Below are 15098 nucleotides of genomic sequence, written 5' to 3' on the forward strand. Positions count from 1 at the left end.
CTTGCTGTGATAGATGGAACCATGAATTCTACTGTCTACCAAAAAATCCTGAAGGAGAATGTCCGGCCATCTGTTTGTCAACTCAAGCTGAAGCGATCTTGGGTGCTGCAACAGGACAATGACCCAAAACACACCAGCAAATCCACCTCTGAATGGCTGAAGAAAAACAAAATGAAGACTTTGGAGTGGCCTAGTCAAAGTCCTGACCTGAATCCAATTGAGATGCTATGGCATGACCTTAAAAAGGCGGTTCATGCTAGAAAACCCTCAAATAAAGCTGAATTACAACAATTCTGCAAAGATGAGTGGGCCAAAATTCCTCCAGAGCGCTGTAAAAGACTCATTGCAAGTTATCGCAAACGCTTGATTGCAGTTATTGCTGCTAAGGGTGGCCCAACCAGTTATTAGGTTCAGGGGGCAATTACTTTTCACACAGGGCCATGTAGGTTTGGGTTTTTTTTTCTCCCTAATTAATAAAAACCATCATTTAAAAACTGCATTTTGTGTTTACTTGTGTTATATTTGACTAATGGTTAAATGTGTTTGATGATCAGAAACATTTTGTGTGACAAACATGCAAAAGAATAAGAAATCAGGAAGGGGGGCAAATAGTTTTTCACACCACTGTAAATGTACAGCAGTTGTCAGATGTATTTGCTGTTAGTGTCTCTTTTTACCCTTCATTGTCTTTATAATTATACATAAACTCAGTTCTCAAGGGGTTTTCAAACCTATGGACTGCTTTGGAGGGGCCACCTAACTCGGAGGCCCAATGAGAGCCATGAATAAGAGAGGACAGCGCCAGAGAAAAGTAAAGAGAAAGTGCTGGCCTTCAAGGAAATACCTGCAGGAAGCCATTAGATGAACCCAGGTTCATCAGTACTGAAGGGAAAAGGTTAATGAATGGTTGGAGGAGCAAGGATGAACTTGGGAGAGGGCCTGGTGGGCCTGCGAAAAGGGACGGTGAGTGTTATTTTGGCTGGTCTAAAAGTACGGCTCTCCAAAACTCTCACTAGCTTGAACATCAAGGGTTAAACACCGCAAGTCATCCATGAACTGACAAACCAACTCACCCAGCTGCTGATGGTGCTGACGGAAGAGGATTCATTGGACGATGGGCTTCACTGAGGCATGCAAAGAAAGCGCGAAACACGGCAATGTTGTAAGCCCATGCAGATGTAACACACTCTTTACGAACTGATAAACCAACTCACCCACTATATAAAGTCAAATTTATATGCACTATATCAAGTCAAATAGCAATTTAATTCAATGTAAAAAATTGCACTCAGTGTAGTATAAGATAAACTAAATCACAATTAATGAGAATCCAAAACAGTGATAGTCAGCACAGCAGTAACGAAGTTCATTTAGTACGTCTTCATAAAGTATTGCACCTTTCTAAAGGACCCAATCAGCAGGTATTGTTCAAAGCACATAAGAATACAAATCAACGTAATACAAAAAAGTGCAGTGCAACATAAAAATGAAGACTTACAATTGGCAGTGTCATGTTAATAACCTGAATTATGTCCCAAAGATCACAAGCGATATCCGTGAAAGTGGTCCATTAAAAGGCAGAAATGTGATGCGTAACGGTCAGGGTGGCAGATTTGTGGCGACGCTCTGCTCACACAGTGTGTGCTGTATGCTCACTGAACTCTCCTCCATTGACCTTTCCAAACTTTCACTTCTCTGTTTTTACTTCACCTTTATTTACAAATAATGTAGGCCACATGGCTCTCTGTAATTTCATAGCAGAGGTGGGGGAAAACGTCTCATATGCATCTAAAAAAAACCACAAAATATTAAAGACCTGACTTCATCTGTTTTTATGAAGTGTCAGGAACGAATCAGCAGTCAACGTCTTAAAGCGTGGATGGACATACATGTTAATAACTGCACTGCAGGTGTGATCTAGTTGTACAACCTGTGCCAGTGAGCATCATTACGAGAGCACACCACTCCCAGGATCTGTCAAGTCAAGAGGCTTTATTGTCATACCATTCTTACACCATATTGCAGCATACATCCATCCATTATCCAACCTGCTATAACCTAACTACAGGGTCACGGGGGTCTGCTGGAGCCAATCCCAGCCAACACAGGATGCAAGGCAGGAAACAAACCCCGGGCAAGGCGCCAGCCCACCGCAGTTGCAGCATACAATGATACATAATAATGTTTCCCAGGACTGCAGTGCAGCATACACATAAATACATAAGGACAAGAGCAAAGCAAGTAAAGGATTATGCTATACTGTACTATATAAGTGGTGTCACACATGGGCTCATTAGGACCCCCCACTGGGTTCTGTTGAAGCTTGCAATACCACACCCGAGCATAGAGGGGTGCCCATGATAACTGTATTATCTCCTTCTTCAGTTGTAGTGCCAAGAAACCACTTATGAGGATGCTGGGACATTTTGTAAATTATCGACAGGTTGCTGTCTGGCTCTAGTATTGAGCTGCATATAGTAGTTTTTGACGCTGAGGAATCTGGTCAAATCATTTGTTTTTGTTTTTTTTTGACTCAATGTTTTTGTTTTGAAGTTCATTTTTGATTCAGTATGTTTTCTGCCACCATTTTATTTTCTGTTCAGCTGTGCTAATTTGCCAGCTTTCGCCCAATAAGAGACGTGGCTTCAGAGGTCGTGATCCTGTCAGTCATTCCTCATCAGCATAAAAGGGTCATTCAAGGTTCACTTCCTTATCTGACTACTCTGATTCCAGCACCCTTGTTGTGCTTGTATTTCATTAATTTGTGTTTGTTTCCTTACAGATTTTAATCTGTGCAGTTTTTGTTCTCCTGGTTCAGACCTTTGCTTCATTTATACTTTTTCTCTATGTCTCTTCTTCCCGCTGTTCTCATTTTCAATTGCCTATGGGGCAGAACACCACCCAGTGAGAGTAAATAAGCCCCGTCCAGAAGCTCTGCCCCTTCGAAGGAACTGCATCATTTCCCCACATGTCAGACATCCACAAAACTGATTCGCTCCACAGGGCTATATCATTAGAGAAGCCGAATAGGCTAGTGAGGCAGTAATTACACCCTTTTTCAGTTTTCCTGCCTACAACCTCTATGTTCAGTTCTCCTTTTTGGACATTAAACATCAAATGGGGTGACCTGGTTGGTCCCCAAACTTTTTCTGAGGACTCCTGTGCTCTTCTGTACCTTCACAGTGGTCACTGAATAAAAGCATTGTAAAGCAGTGGTAGGTTTTCTGCACAAGAAATATTCATTTAGTAGTTTTAGTTATTAATACATTTTGCATCAAATTTGTCAGACCTGGAGATGCTGCAGTATTTGTACGTGCCCACATAGTTAGTGTTTAAATGTCAGTTCTGAGTGTGTCTCGTTTCATTGTCCCGTTTGCTGTTTGTATGTGTATCAGTTAATACCGTCCCCGTAAAGGAGGACGGATGATGGAAGGAGACCACAGCCGCAAACCTGGAAAACACCTGTTCTTAATTAATCAATCACCGCCGTCACAGACTATTTAAGAAGAGAGGAAAGAGGGAAGAAAAAAAGGAAAAAAGACCGTTTTGTTTCAACCACTTCAACTTGCTTGCTGTTTCTTCACATCGCGCCTTTTCACCAGTTTGCTTTTCATTTTCCGGACTGTCTTTCAACCTGCATCTGCTGAGACCCCGGGGTCGATTCACCATCCACCATACGCCGAGGAATCACGGTGAGGTTGCTCCAATCACCGGGAAAATCAAACACCACAATTGCCGCTAGTTCAGTCATCCGTATTCAGGACATTTTTTATATTCGGCCTCAAGTTCACAATCATTCTGTTTATCAGTTATTTTGTTGTTCGTGTTGTGTGTTATATGTTACAGGGACAAGGGAGGGTTTTTGTATTTATATTTGGTGCTGTCTTGTTGTTGCTGGGGTGGAGGGATATTTATATTTATATCTGTTTTGTGGCATGTCTTGTTTCATTTAATACATTTAACCCGTTTAATTTTACATCCTGCTTTTGTGTACTTGCATTTATACCGTCGATTGTGGGGAAAAGTTTAATTGTGTAGAAGTACGGCTTGATAGTTAGATTTCTCAGTAAATTATCCAGGCCACAGGTCTTGGAGGTGTAGCTGCCGGCTGGGTAAAGGGGTCGGCCGTTACAACATCTTTATATCTTCCATCTATTTGCTTGTGTCTTATTGAGATATCGGATTACCTATGACATGCACCTACCATGAAAGCTACCCAATATAACCTTTTAGGTTCTTTTATAATGTGGGATAGGAAGACATTTCATAATCTGCTGTTTAGCATGTTAACTGTAACCTCTTACCAGTCTCAGCATCCTTATTGTACTTTACGTGTTCAACCCTTGGGATCTCTAATGGCATGCTGCTTACTGACAGTGACTGTCTTTAATTTTCACTCCTTTACTTCATCCCCATTTTCCAAGAATAGAGGACTTCACTGCTTTATGCCCTTAAGGGACAGCCACTAGACAAGGAGTGATCAATCAGAGACATGTTATTGCTTAAAAATTATATTTTCGGACCTTTGTCGCCGCTGTTTAGTTACCCATAACGGTTGCCCTTAACGGTGGCGACCATTGGTCATGTGCAGTTCAATAGTTCCCCTGCTCCATCTTTCTTCCCGCATAGCGTTGCCAGCTACACTCGCTTATGGTCTTATGGTAACTGTCAGTTGCCTCTCTCTCTTAAACAGTAAACCTATGGAAAAGAAACACAGCTGCCCTTCAGAAACTCCCTCTTAAACAGTATTTCAATATTTCAATGAGAAACAAACACACTCATACCAGCCCCCTTTGTGGGATTAGTTGCAGGTATGCAGGCTTACCGTGCATCATGTCTGTCACACGAGGTTTAGAACATCTAAAAGACCAAGCCCCGGCCAACCTAACAGCTCACTCTTCTGTCTGTCCTCTTTCTCTCAGACTGCGTCTGCTCCAGTTGCTGCTTCCGAGCTGCTCAACCCGCTTGATGAGGCAGACTTTGTGTTCTTTTGACCTGGAGAGGCGAGCTGGACCACCACGTTTTGCAGCTGCAACCTGTGTGCTTTTCTGAAGTTGACAAACCCCTTCTGAATAAGGTCTTGTGTTTGTACTAATGAAGATTTTGTATCATGGAGACCTGATCCCTTTTCAAGTCTCCTGTGCATCTTTGTGACCCAAGCTAGACAATTTGTTTGCATAACAACCAATAGCAGAAAATAAAAATAATACAAAGAATTATACAACTTGGATGCAGTCTTCATGCAATCTTCATTCGGTCCCAGATGACCCAGTTCCTTAATTATTGATTACTAGCAAAATACCTGCGCTTCGCAGCGGCGAAGTACTGCCTTAAAATTTTTATTAAGAAGAAAATTAAACCTTTTTAAACTGAGGGAAAATATACCAATAATTATTTGTTAAGGATATCTTTGTATACCACATTGTGAGTTCGGCTCTCCGGCTGTAATATGACCAAGCTGTGCACTGAGCTTACTCTTGAGCATGTAACGTACAGTTGGCCATGTGAACAGTAATCTTGTTTCAAATCTCACAGCTTGGATTGCTGCTGTCATAATCGGTTCGAGTTTCATGGTTTATTTCAATTACGACAGTATTTGTAGAACTTGTGTTGAAGAGACATTCAGCATCTGTCAAGCGTTGTAAGTATACAACCAGTTTCATCGATAACTTCACATCCAGCTTTTGAGAGTTTAAACATTCATAAACATCAAAGTGTCCACTACTGAAATCGTCACCTGTGAATCTAAGATGTTTAAGAGGCATTGGCGGTTGTCAAAAGGTGTAAAATATTTGGCCATTTCAGTACACTTGAAAGCGACAACCAAACAATTCACCGGCAGCCATCAACTCACATGCAGATGCATAGGCGAAGGGCTTAAGCATTTCACTCTTCTAATGCTCCTGTGTAGTATAATTATCTCCTGTACCGTCATCAGTCCACACCTTGAACCGGTCCCAGTCATTCAATACATAAGACACAATGTTCCTCCGGATATCAAGAGTGAGCCTGATATGACCGTTCAATATGTAACAAAGAGAATGGAAAAGGTAGGTGCCATCTCCGGGCGTGGAAACCACTCTGTAAGTGACAGTTCTTTAATCGATGGTGATCACCTCGATAGACATGTTAATGGGGGTACGGTTGGAATGATAAAGGAAATGGGTAACTGAGAAATGTAAAGTAAGTCTAAAATACCTACACAATAACTATAATCGTAATAAATGAACAATAAAACAGCGGAGAAGCCATGGATTAAATAAAAAGGCTGTAGTTATCAGCAGGGAGACGTGAATCCCGTGGCAGCCAACAACGTGAGAGGTGTTAGGATCGGGGACCCAACGCCTCCTCACACGGTGACCGAGCTGCAGGCTATGGACGTATATATGTATGTAAGTAGGATTCAGTTAGCGTTGAAACCCCGCGTACCAAATTTTTTGAAGATGGGCCCATATGTAACAAAGACCGTTGAAAAGTTCAATATGGCGGCCGACAGTGGCATCATACCACCGAAATAAGTACCAAATTTCAGCCTTCTACCTACACGGGAAGTTGGAGAATTAGTGACGTTGGAAAGTTCAATATGGCGGCTGACAGTGGCATCATACCATCGAAATAAGTACGTACATCGGTTTTGGTTAGCGCAGGGAAGCTGCCTACCAAATTTCGTGAAGATGGGGTCATAAATAAGGAAGTTCAACATGGCGGATGTTGTTGACTGTTATGACCGTTACGCATAGAATTTCGAAATGAAACCTGCTTAACTTTTGTAAGTAAGCTGTAAGGAATGAGCGTGCCAAATTTCAGCCTTCTACCTACACGGGAAGTTGGAGAATTAGTGACATTGGAAACTTCAATATGGCGGCCGACAGTGAGTGAGTGAGTGAGTGAGTGAGTGAGTGAGTGAGTGAGTGAGTGAGTGAGTGAGTGAGGGCTTTGCCTTTTATTAGTATAGATACTAAGGGGCTCTGCCCCCTGCTCACTTCACTCGCCAACCCCTGGGTTTGGTTAACCGGACATACAATTTAAAGAGATTGTTATTTTTTGGGGAATTGATACATATGCATTATTTTCACTTTTACTTTAAAACTTCAGTTAAAACAATATTTGGAATAAACTTTTCTTCAAGATCGCATTGAATTTTGATTCCGTGTTTGGATTTGCATTGCGACAACGCAACGTATAACTGCCCGTGAGTGAATATCGTTTCTTTCTCCCTAATAAATAAACCAACTTTTTCGAATGTTTGTCCCTGTGATTTGTTAATTGTCATAGCAAAAGCTATTCTTACGGGAAACTGTAAACGTTTTAATACGAATGGCGTATCTCCTTTGGTGTCTAATGTTATCCCCTGAAGATGTACTACATTACCTTTCTTGTTGCCTGTTAAAATTTTACATGTTAGAATTGTTCAACTAATTTTTAATACAACTAATCTTGTCCCATTGCATAGTTCATCACTCATACATAAATTAAGCAATAACATTATGATGCATCCTTCTTCCAACAGTAATTCAGCCGGTGGAAGACCGGATAGTGTTAACGGTTTAAGTTATTCTTTGGGATCTTTGCAAGTTCATGTTTTCATCTTCCGCACGATCACCTCCAGCTGCTTCAGCATAGTCTATTGATATGCATTTAATCAATTTGCCGTGTAACCGATTGACAATTTTTGCGTTAATTAATTTAACTTCATTGTTTCTCGCTACCATATGTAGATGAATGGGTGATTCTAAATTGGATCTTCGTAAGTGTGCATGTGTGTTCATAAGTAAGCTCTTTAATGGACTGATGTCTGTCCAGGTTAAGTGCTGGAATGCACCTGATGACCATGGTCTTGAGTTTGAAAATAGTAGTAAGTAGGGCATGACTTGAAAGTGAAAGAATCTCATGGCAAAAGTCTCCGTCTCGTGTAACTTGCTTCCAAAAAGTCTCTTCCAAAAGTCATGTCTTGTCCCAAGATTTTTTTTATTATAATAGAGAGATATTCTTAATCAAAAAGTAAAAAGAAAGATTTCATGTTAGAGCTCCTTGGAAAGTGTCTGGCAGATAAGCAGAGACAACGCTCCGTTTAAACGTACAACAGTTGTCAGATGTATTTGCTGTCAGTGTCCATTTTTACCTTTCATTGTTTTTATAATTATACATAGACTCAGTTCTCAAGTGGTTTTCAAACTTATGGAGGGACCACCTAGCTTGGAGGCTCAATGAATAAGAGAGGACAGCACCAGAGAAAAGTAAAGAGAAAGTGCTGGCGTTCAAGGAAATACAATGCCTATTAGATGAACCCAGGTTCATCAGTACTGAAGGGAAAAGGTTAATGAATGGTTGGAGGAGCAACGATGAACTTGGGAGAGGGCCTGGTGGGCAAGCAAAAAGGGACTTTGAGTGTTATTTTGGCTGGTCTAAAAGTACGGCTCTCCAAAACTCTCACTAGCTTGAACTTCAAGGATTAAACACCGCAAGTCATCCACGAACTGACAAACCAACTCACCCAGCTGCTGATGGTGCTGAAAGAAGAGGATTCATTGGACGATGGGCTTCACTGACGCATGCCGAGAAAGAGCGAAACATGGCAATGTTGTGAGGCAGATGTTACACACTTTTTAACTTTCAGGACATCTACACTTAAAGATGTCAGGCCAGGGCAAAGAAAATTATCGGTGATACAAGCCTTCCTAACAATGGCATCTTCTTCTGTGCTGTGTTCAGGGGAAACAAACTGTTGCCTGAAGACCAGTTCAGCAAGATTGAAGAGGAGTCTGTCCACAGTCCATCCACATCTTAAATGAAGATAAGATCTAGAGCAGCATTTAAAATGGTAGGGAAATTTGTAAGGGATTCGTTCTTCTTGAACAACTGTTTTCAGTGAATCATATAAATCGATTTGGGAGCACAAATGAATCGATTCAGTTGGGCTTAACGGAACAAGTGCGTGACATCATCATTGTATTCTGTTTCGCTGCTACGGCCCACTGGTGGGTGTGTAAAGCTCAAACGCAAGAACCGCCTGTCTCATGAGTCTAGACTCGTTTGATCTGTGAATGAGTCACTACCCGAGAATCAGTCTAACAATTCACATTCATTTGATTCTTGAACGAACCAATACAAGCTGCACAATTCTCATTCACTTGTGAGACACACTGACAATATGCGGACGCTAGGGGTCGCTGTTGCCCCGTGAAACCCAACAGACAGCTGCAGACACTGTTTTAAAAACACTAAGAAGTAATTACATTTTCTTCTCCAAAGTGCCCCAAAGCACCTCCACCACCATAAACAATAGGCAAATCAATAATACAAATACAATAAATCCTCCTCTCCTCCCAGCAGCTCCGTCACTCTACCTCCCAACTCCGGCTCAGCTTGCTGGGACTGGAATAGTCCTTTAAATAGTCCGAGTCAGATAAATAGTTATATTTTTCTTCAGCCCAGAAGTACTTCTGTTCTTCCGTCCCCATGACTTGGGAGTACTTCCGTGCTATACAGGAAACAATCCCCTTGTCTCCATGCAGCGTCACACGGTGGCACCCACGGCACCCAGCAAGGTTGTGAAGCCGAACTCCATCTTCCATGATGCCCTGAGGGAATCCGGGGCACCTCTAGGCTGCAGGGAAGACGCCATCTAACGTCTTGGATGTGTCGGCCGGGATAAGCTGCTGGACGTCCATCACAACACACATATTTATAAAATATACGCAAGTCCAATTTATTGTATTCATTATTTAATTAATTTTTTGTGAGGGAAACTACAGTATAGACACCCCTAAAAATGAATCAAAGGAATCGATTCACTTAAATGGATAGTTAGAAAGAACTGCTTCAGTAAATTGAATCAAAATGATCCTCACTACATGTTTCAGAACCCATGGGCTGTGGCAGCATTGCAGGTGGGCTGCGGCCAACGCCAAACAAAACTCTGCTCTCTCTCACCACTCCGACGATTGCTCTCAATTCACAGCGGCAGCATTGCAGGTGGATTGCAACCATTCCTGGGTGACCTCCTCAACCCACACTCTGACGATGGTGCCCAAATCACCAAGGAGGTAAAGCACTGACAATCACACTTGATTCATCTAACGCTCGGACGCTCTGGTGATTACATAGGCCTGAACTCTCCCGCATTTTAACAACCTTGCTTGATTTACAGAGGGGAATAACCCCACTCCCTCAACTCAGGGGATCAACATCTGGTGGGTCATGAGCACACTGGCATGTGAAACACTAGGTCATGACACCACAAAGGTAGGGAAAGACTGGCCTACAGCAGTGTGATACAATATTGTTACTATACTATACATACTAATTTCTGGGTGGCATGGTGCCCTGCAGTAAGGAGATCTGGGTTCACATGCTGGGTCCTCCCTACGTGGAGTTTGCATGTTTTCCTCATGTCATGTGTGTTGTTGGGTGTGTGTGTGTGTGTGTGAGGGTGTACATTTGCCCTGTGATGGACTGGTGCCCTGTCTTGTGCTCTATGCTAGCTGGCATAGGCTCCAGCACACCCCTGTGACCCTGTTCAAGACTAAGATCAGGACTTCAGGACAGGACCCTTACAGCTCTGTGACATTTTACAATGTAGTCAATTTGACAATTATAATGAGAAAATCATGGGCAGTGAGTGCATGACCTACATTTAAAACTGTTTTGCAAAATGTTCTTACTGAAGCCTTTGTAAAAAATGATTATCTACACATATAGTAAGAAAACATTAAGGAGGAAGCAGAAGGCGGCTTATGATTTTAAATCCAGGTTACACCACATAATGTGAAAACGGCAGACAGGGCAAGCCACAGGGGAAGCGTTACTGTCATCTGCTGCGAAGTGTGTTTCTTTGTGCCTCATTTTTCTCTTTTTTTGTTTTTGGCATTTAAGGTGCCACCCGAGTAAACCACATATAGGGTTTGTTTACCGCAAGTGACAGCAAGCTGTGAGAAAGTAAGATGGGCAAATTTAGATTTAAAGTCATTGAACAACGTTAGTAAAAAACAAGTAAATGTATTCCAAATGTCTAACTGAGATAAGGACAAAAAATATAATGAAACCTTCAAAAATAAATGATTCAAATCAAATATCATAATATTCCTACCAACGTAAGAATTTTTATTTTATTTTAAACAAGAATGATCAAGCTCAAATAGCAGAGTACAAAACAAAAGGATAAACCCTCCAACTCAAATTGCTATGCTTCAGCCATGCTTTATTCCCTGGCTTATGTTTATTTTCTGTTTTATTATTATTATTATTATTATTATTATTAGGGGGCTTCGCTCACCAACTCTCGCAGCTGAGCCACCCGAAGGGTGTTGGGACGCCCCTCTGTTAGAGAAATGAGTTGGTATATAGAAGAGTATGCGGGGTGCAGAAGGAAGACAGTTTGGTCCTTAGTTATTATAGATAAAAACTCAGTTACTTGAGTATTTTGCTACAACTGTCTATTTTAACAACTGTCTATTTTAAATACCAATGAATAATAAAATGTAGTAAAAAGTAGAAGCAAAAGAGTAAAACGTAATAAAAAGTAAATAGAAAATTTAATTACATTAACACCTCGTCAAAAACAATATTATGAATTACTTTATTTATTCTAACTTACATTCTCTAAACGTTGCATTTTTGCATTTCTGTTTGCATATTGTTCGGGATATTTTTCTCTTTTTTGTTTATTGAACGATTCTCTTTGTTCTTGATTTTTATTATATACAAGTCTTTTTTGTTCATTGTCTTTTTTTGATGTTCATTATCAGCTCTTGTCTCTATTTTTCTACCACAAACAAAAATTCAATGTTTGGGATGGAGAGAGGATGTGGCAGTAGGAGTAATGATTGGGTGAGCGGTGTGGAGGGAAGTGGTTAAAGTTGAATAATGTGGACGCGATGGAAAACTTTTTTAATATAATAGAGGGATTATTACAGTAGTATTATGCATATTTCTATGTAATTTCTGTTATGATTTAACATTTATGTACTGTCTCCTTAAATGTTCTGCAGTCCCATGTACTTTGTGAGTGGAGCCGGAGGAGGCGGGTCCACCCTGATGTCACTGTTGCTGGGATCCTCCCGCTGGCTATAAATGAGAGAATCTCAGCAGCGGGTCACCGAGTTTGTAAGTATTGCTGTTTTCTCTGGATGTTACGGTTTTTCATGACATATTGCCCTGTTTTCTGGACCTCAGTTAGTGGATAGTGTTTTTGGCCATGTTTACTATCCGATTGTTTTTATAGGCATATACTTTTTGTTGTTGTTTTGCGCATTTTTGATTTTTCCTCAATTTAAAAAGATTTTAGTTCGGGATTGTCTTTTTTGTCTCTCGTTTAAAATTGTCCAAAATGTTTCCTAGGGAAGATCCAACCTGCGAACGTTGTAATCAAGTTCCAGCCTCACTGGGCCCCATGTTTAGGGCCTGCACCAAATGAACATCATTATGGACCAAAATCTTTAAATGCCTGTCAAACAGCCTTGGTGTCCCAATCCCTCCTAATCCACTAACAGTTGTGTTTGGTGGGCTCACAGAGGGGCTTAAAGTGGAGAAGGACAAACAAACTGTAATGGCCTTTACTACACTATTGGCACGTAGACTTGTCTTGCTCAACTGGAAGAACCCTAACTCACCTCTTTTCAGTCATTGGGTAACTGATGTTATATATTATCTAAAACTAGAAAAAATCAAATTCTCATTTGGAGGATCTGTACAAAACTTTTTCAAAACCTGGCAAGATCTCATCAATAACATTTTAGAATAAGTATTTATTTTTTTATTCTATCTATCTAGCTATCTTTATTTATTTATTTACATATTTTTACTATTAATAAAGTGCTACTCTGCTGATCTTGCTCTCTTTCTCACTGGTGGGGGTCGATTTGTTTCAAACCAGTTTTGTTAAACTTGACTTGCATGTATGGGATGGTTTTTGATTTTAATAAAATAAAATATAAAAAAATAAAAATTTAAGTCCTGCGGTACAATCTGTACCATCAACTCATAACATTGGTTGGTGTTATGGGTAAAGCAGAAATAGCTCCATCTTGATTTTTAATAGTTTTGGAGAATGTCTCTGTTTCATCATTCATTGCTGCAGAGGATATTTGCTTATGATTTCATTTGAAGCTTGTTAATTGAGGGAATCCTTTTGTTAAAGTTGCTTTTTGCAATTGTTTGCTCTGCACTTGATTTGATACAAATATCATTCTTTTTGCTTCTAATTTATTTTATTCCTGTGTTGCTCTTGTCTGTTTTTGGTTAGAGTTTTCCATCCATCCATCCATTATCCAACCCGCTATTTAACTACAGGGTCACGGGGGTCTGCTGGAGCTAATCCCAGCCAACACGGGGCGCAAGGCAGGAAACAAACACCAGGCAGGGTGCCAGCCCACCGCAGGGCACACACACATACACACACACACACTAGGCACAATTTAGGATCGCCAATGCACCTAACCTGCATGTCTTTGGACTGTGGGAGGAAACCCACGCAGACACGGGGAGAACATGCAAACTCCCGGAAGTGAATCCAGGTCTCCTAACTGTGAGGCAGCAGCGCTACCCACTATGCCACCATGCCGCCGGTTAGAGTTTTCTTTAAATGAAATTGAACATAACCTTAAACGCGTGTGAAGCAGCATCTCACCCTGCCATGGAGTGTCAGCCCAGCCACCCAGCCACCCTTGGAAGTCCTTTGCTGAGATGGGAGAACCTGCCAGAAGGAATGCCTTTCTCAGCAGCACTCCATCAGTCTTGGAGGATCAGCACCTGCAAGTCTGAGGTTATGGTTCTTTCTCAGAAAAGACTGGTCTGCTTTCTCCAGGTGAGGGGGGTGGGGGGATAAATGTCCTTAGTGGAGGAATTCAGGTATCTCAGGATCTTTCTCACAAGCAATGGAAAAAGGGAGCAAGAGTTTGACGAGAGGATCTGAGTGGTGTCAGATGTTCTGCAGGTGCTGTACAGGTCTGCGGTGGTGAAGTGAGAGCTGAGTCTAAAGGGAAAATTCTTGGCTTTGTGAAAGGAAAAATGAGACTTATAGGTCACATAATCATTTAGGGGTAATATAGTTATTGTGCATAAAGTGTTTGGGTAAGCTTTCCACATTCAAAATTTAGCATCTATCTTAGAAATTAAGGAGTTAATAAATATCAGAAACTTGGTCAAGCATATCAGGAAAACCAGATAAATATCAAGTGAATATCAAAGAACCAGAAGGTTCTTGGCGATGGTTTGAAAAGTTGGCTGACTATCATGTACCCAGTACGACTTGACAGATGTGACACACTCACACGCACAGGAACTCAAGAAGTATTGAAAAGTATTGCAAGAATGTAACAGAAATTAGATTTTTATTTTGGGGCATAGAAGCTGGTCAATGAGGTAAAACGCCCCGATGCCTTTTAGCCAAATGGAGTGAATGCAAGTTAGTGAACCAATCAGAGTAACCATTAATTCAGCAATGTTATACAAATTCAATTAACTATAAATATAGCTCTCTGTCTTTACTTTGTGATAATTCTATCACAGGGTACAGTATTGGAGTGTATTCCTCTTCATCAAGAGAACTTAAAAATTAAAAATGAAATGGACAAGCTTCCTCCTGCCTGGTTCTTCATGTTGATTACTAATAGATACTAGGGGGCTTCGCCCACTGCTCGCTTCGCTTACCAACCCCCTTTTTGTTTTTCCGGATACACACTTTTAAGATTTTTTTTCTTTGAATTGCTGCTATTTCATTAGTTTCACTTTTATTTCAGAACTTCTGTAAAAGCAATATTTTAAATCTGTTGTGTCCTAATATGCTGAATCTTTTAAATGAAGTCAGTGAGGCATGTGTTTAATGACTTTGTACCATAATTCAGGATAGGTTTCTCTGTTTGGAATTTCAGCACAGACAAAGTGATTGACATCATCGGCAGTTAATCATTTTTTTTTTGCAAAGTAACCAATAAATGCATGTGAGGTAAACTCCATTTTTGAAATTCTCTGACTTAAACTTCAAAGTCTTACAATATTTACATACTTCTGACATTTCACCTGTGGCCAAATATTCGATCTCTATTCATCCATCCATCCATTTTCTAACCCGCTGAATCCGAATAGGGTCACGGGGGTCT

General features: G+C 40.8%; 1 protein-coding gene across 1 annotated transcript in view; it reads right to left on the reverse strand.

Moving 5' to 3' along the window:
- Positions 1-1567, reverse strand: part of il23r (interleukin 23 receptor) — a 155115-nt gene extending 153548 nt beyond the window's left edge. The window contains exon 1 of the mRNA XM_039735809.1: positions 1499-1567. The gene's annotated coding sequence lies outside the window, so the exon portion shown is untranslated. The remainder of the gene's footprint in view (positions 1-1498) is intronic.
- Positions 1568-15098: the final 13531 nt, after the last annotated feature.

The sequence above is a fragment of the Polypterus senegalus genome, chromosome 14 (assembly GCF_016835505.1).
Source record: "Polypterus senegalus isolate Bchr_013 chromosome 14, ASM1683550v1, whole genome shotgun sequence".
NCBI classification, from domain to species: domain Eukaryota; kingdom Metazoa; phylum Chordata; class Cladistia; order Polypteriformes; family Polypteridae; genus Polypterus; species Polypterus senegalus.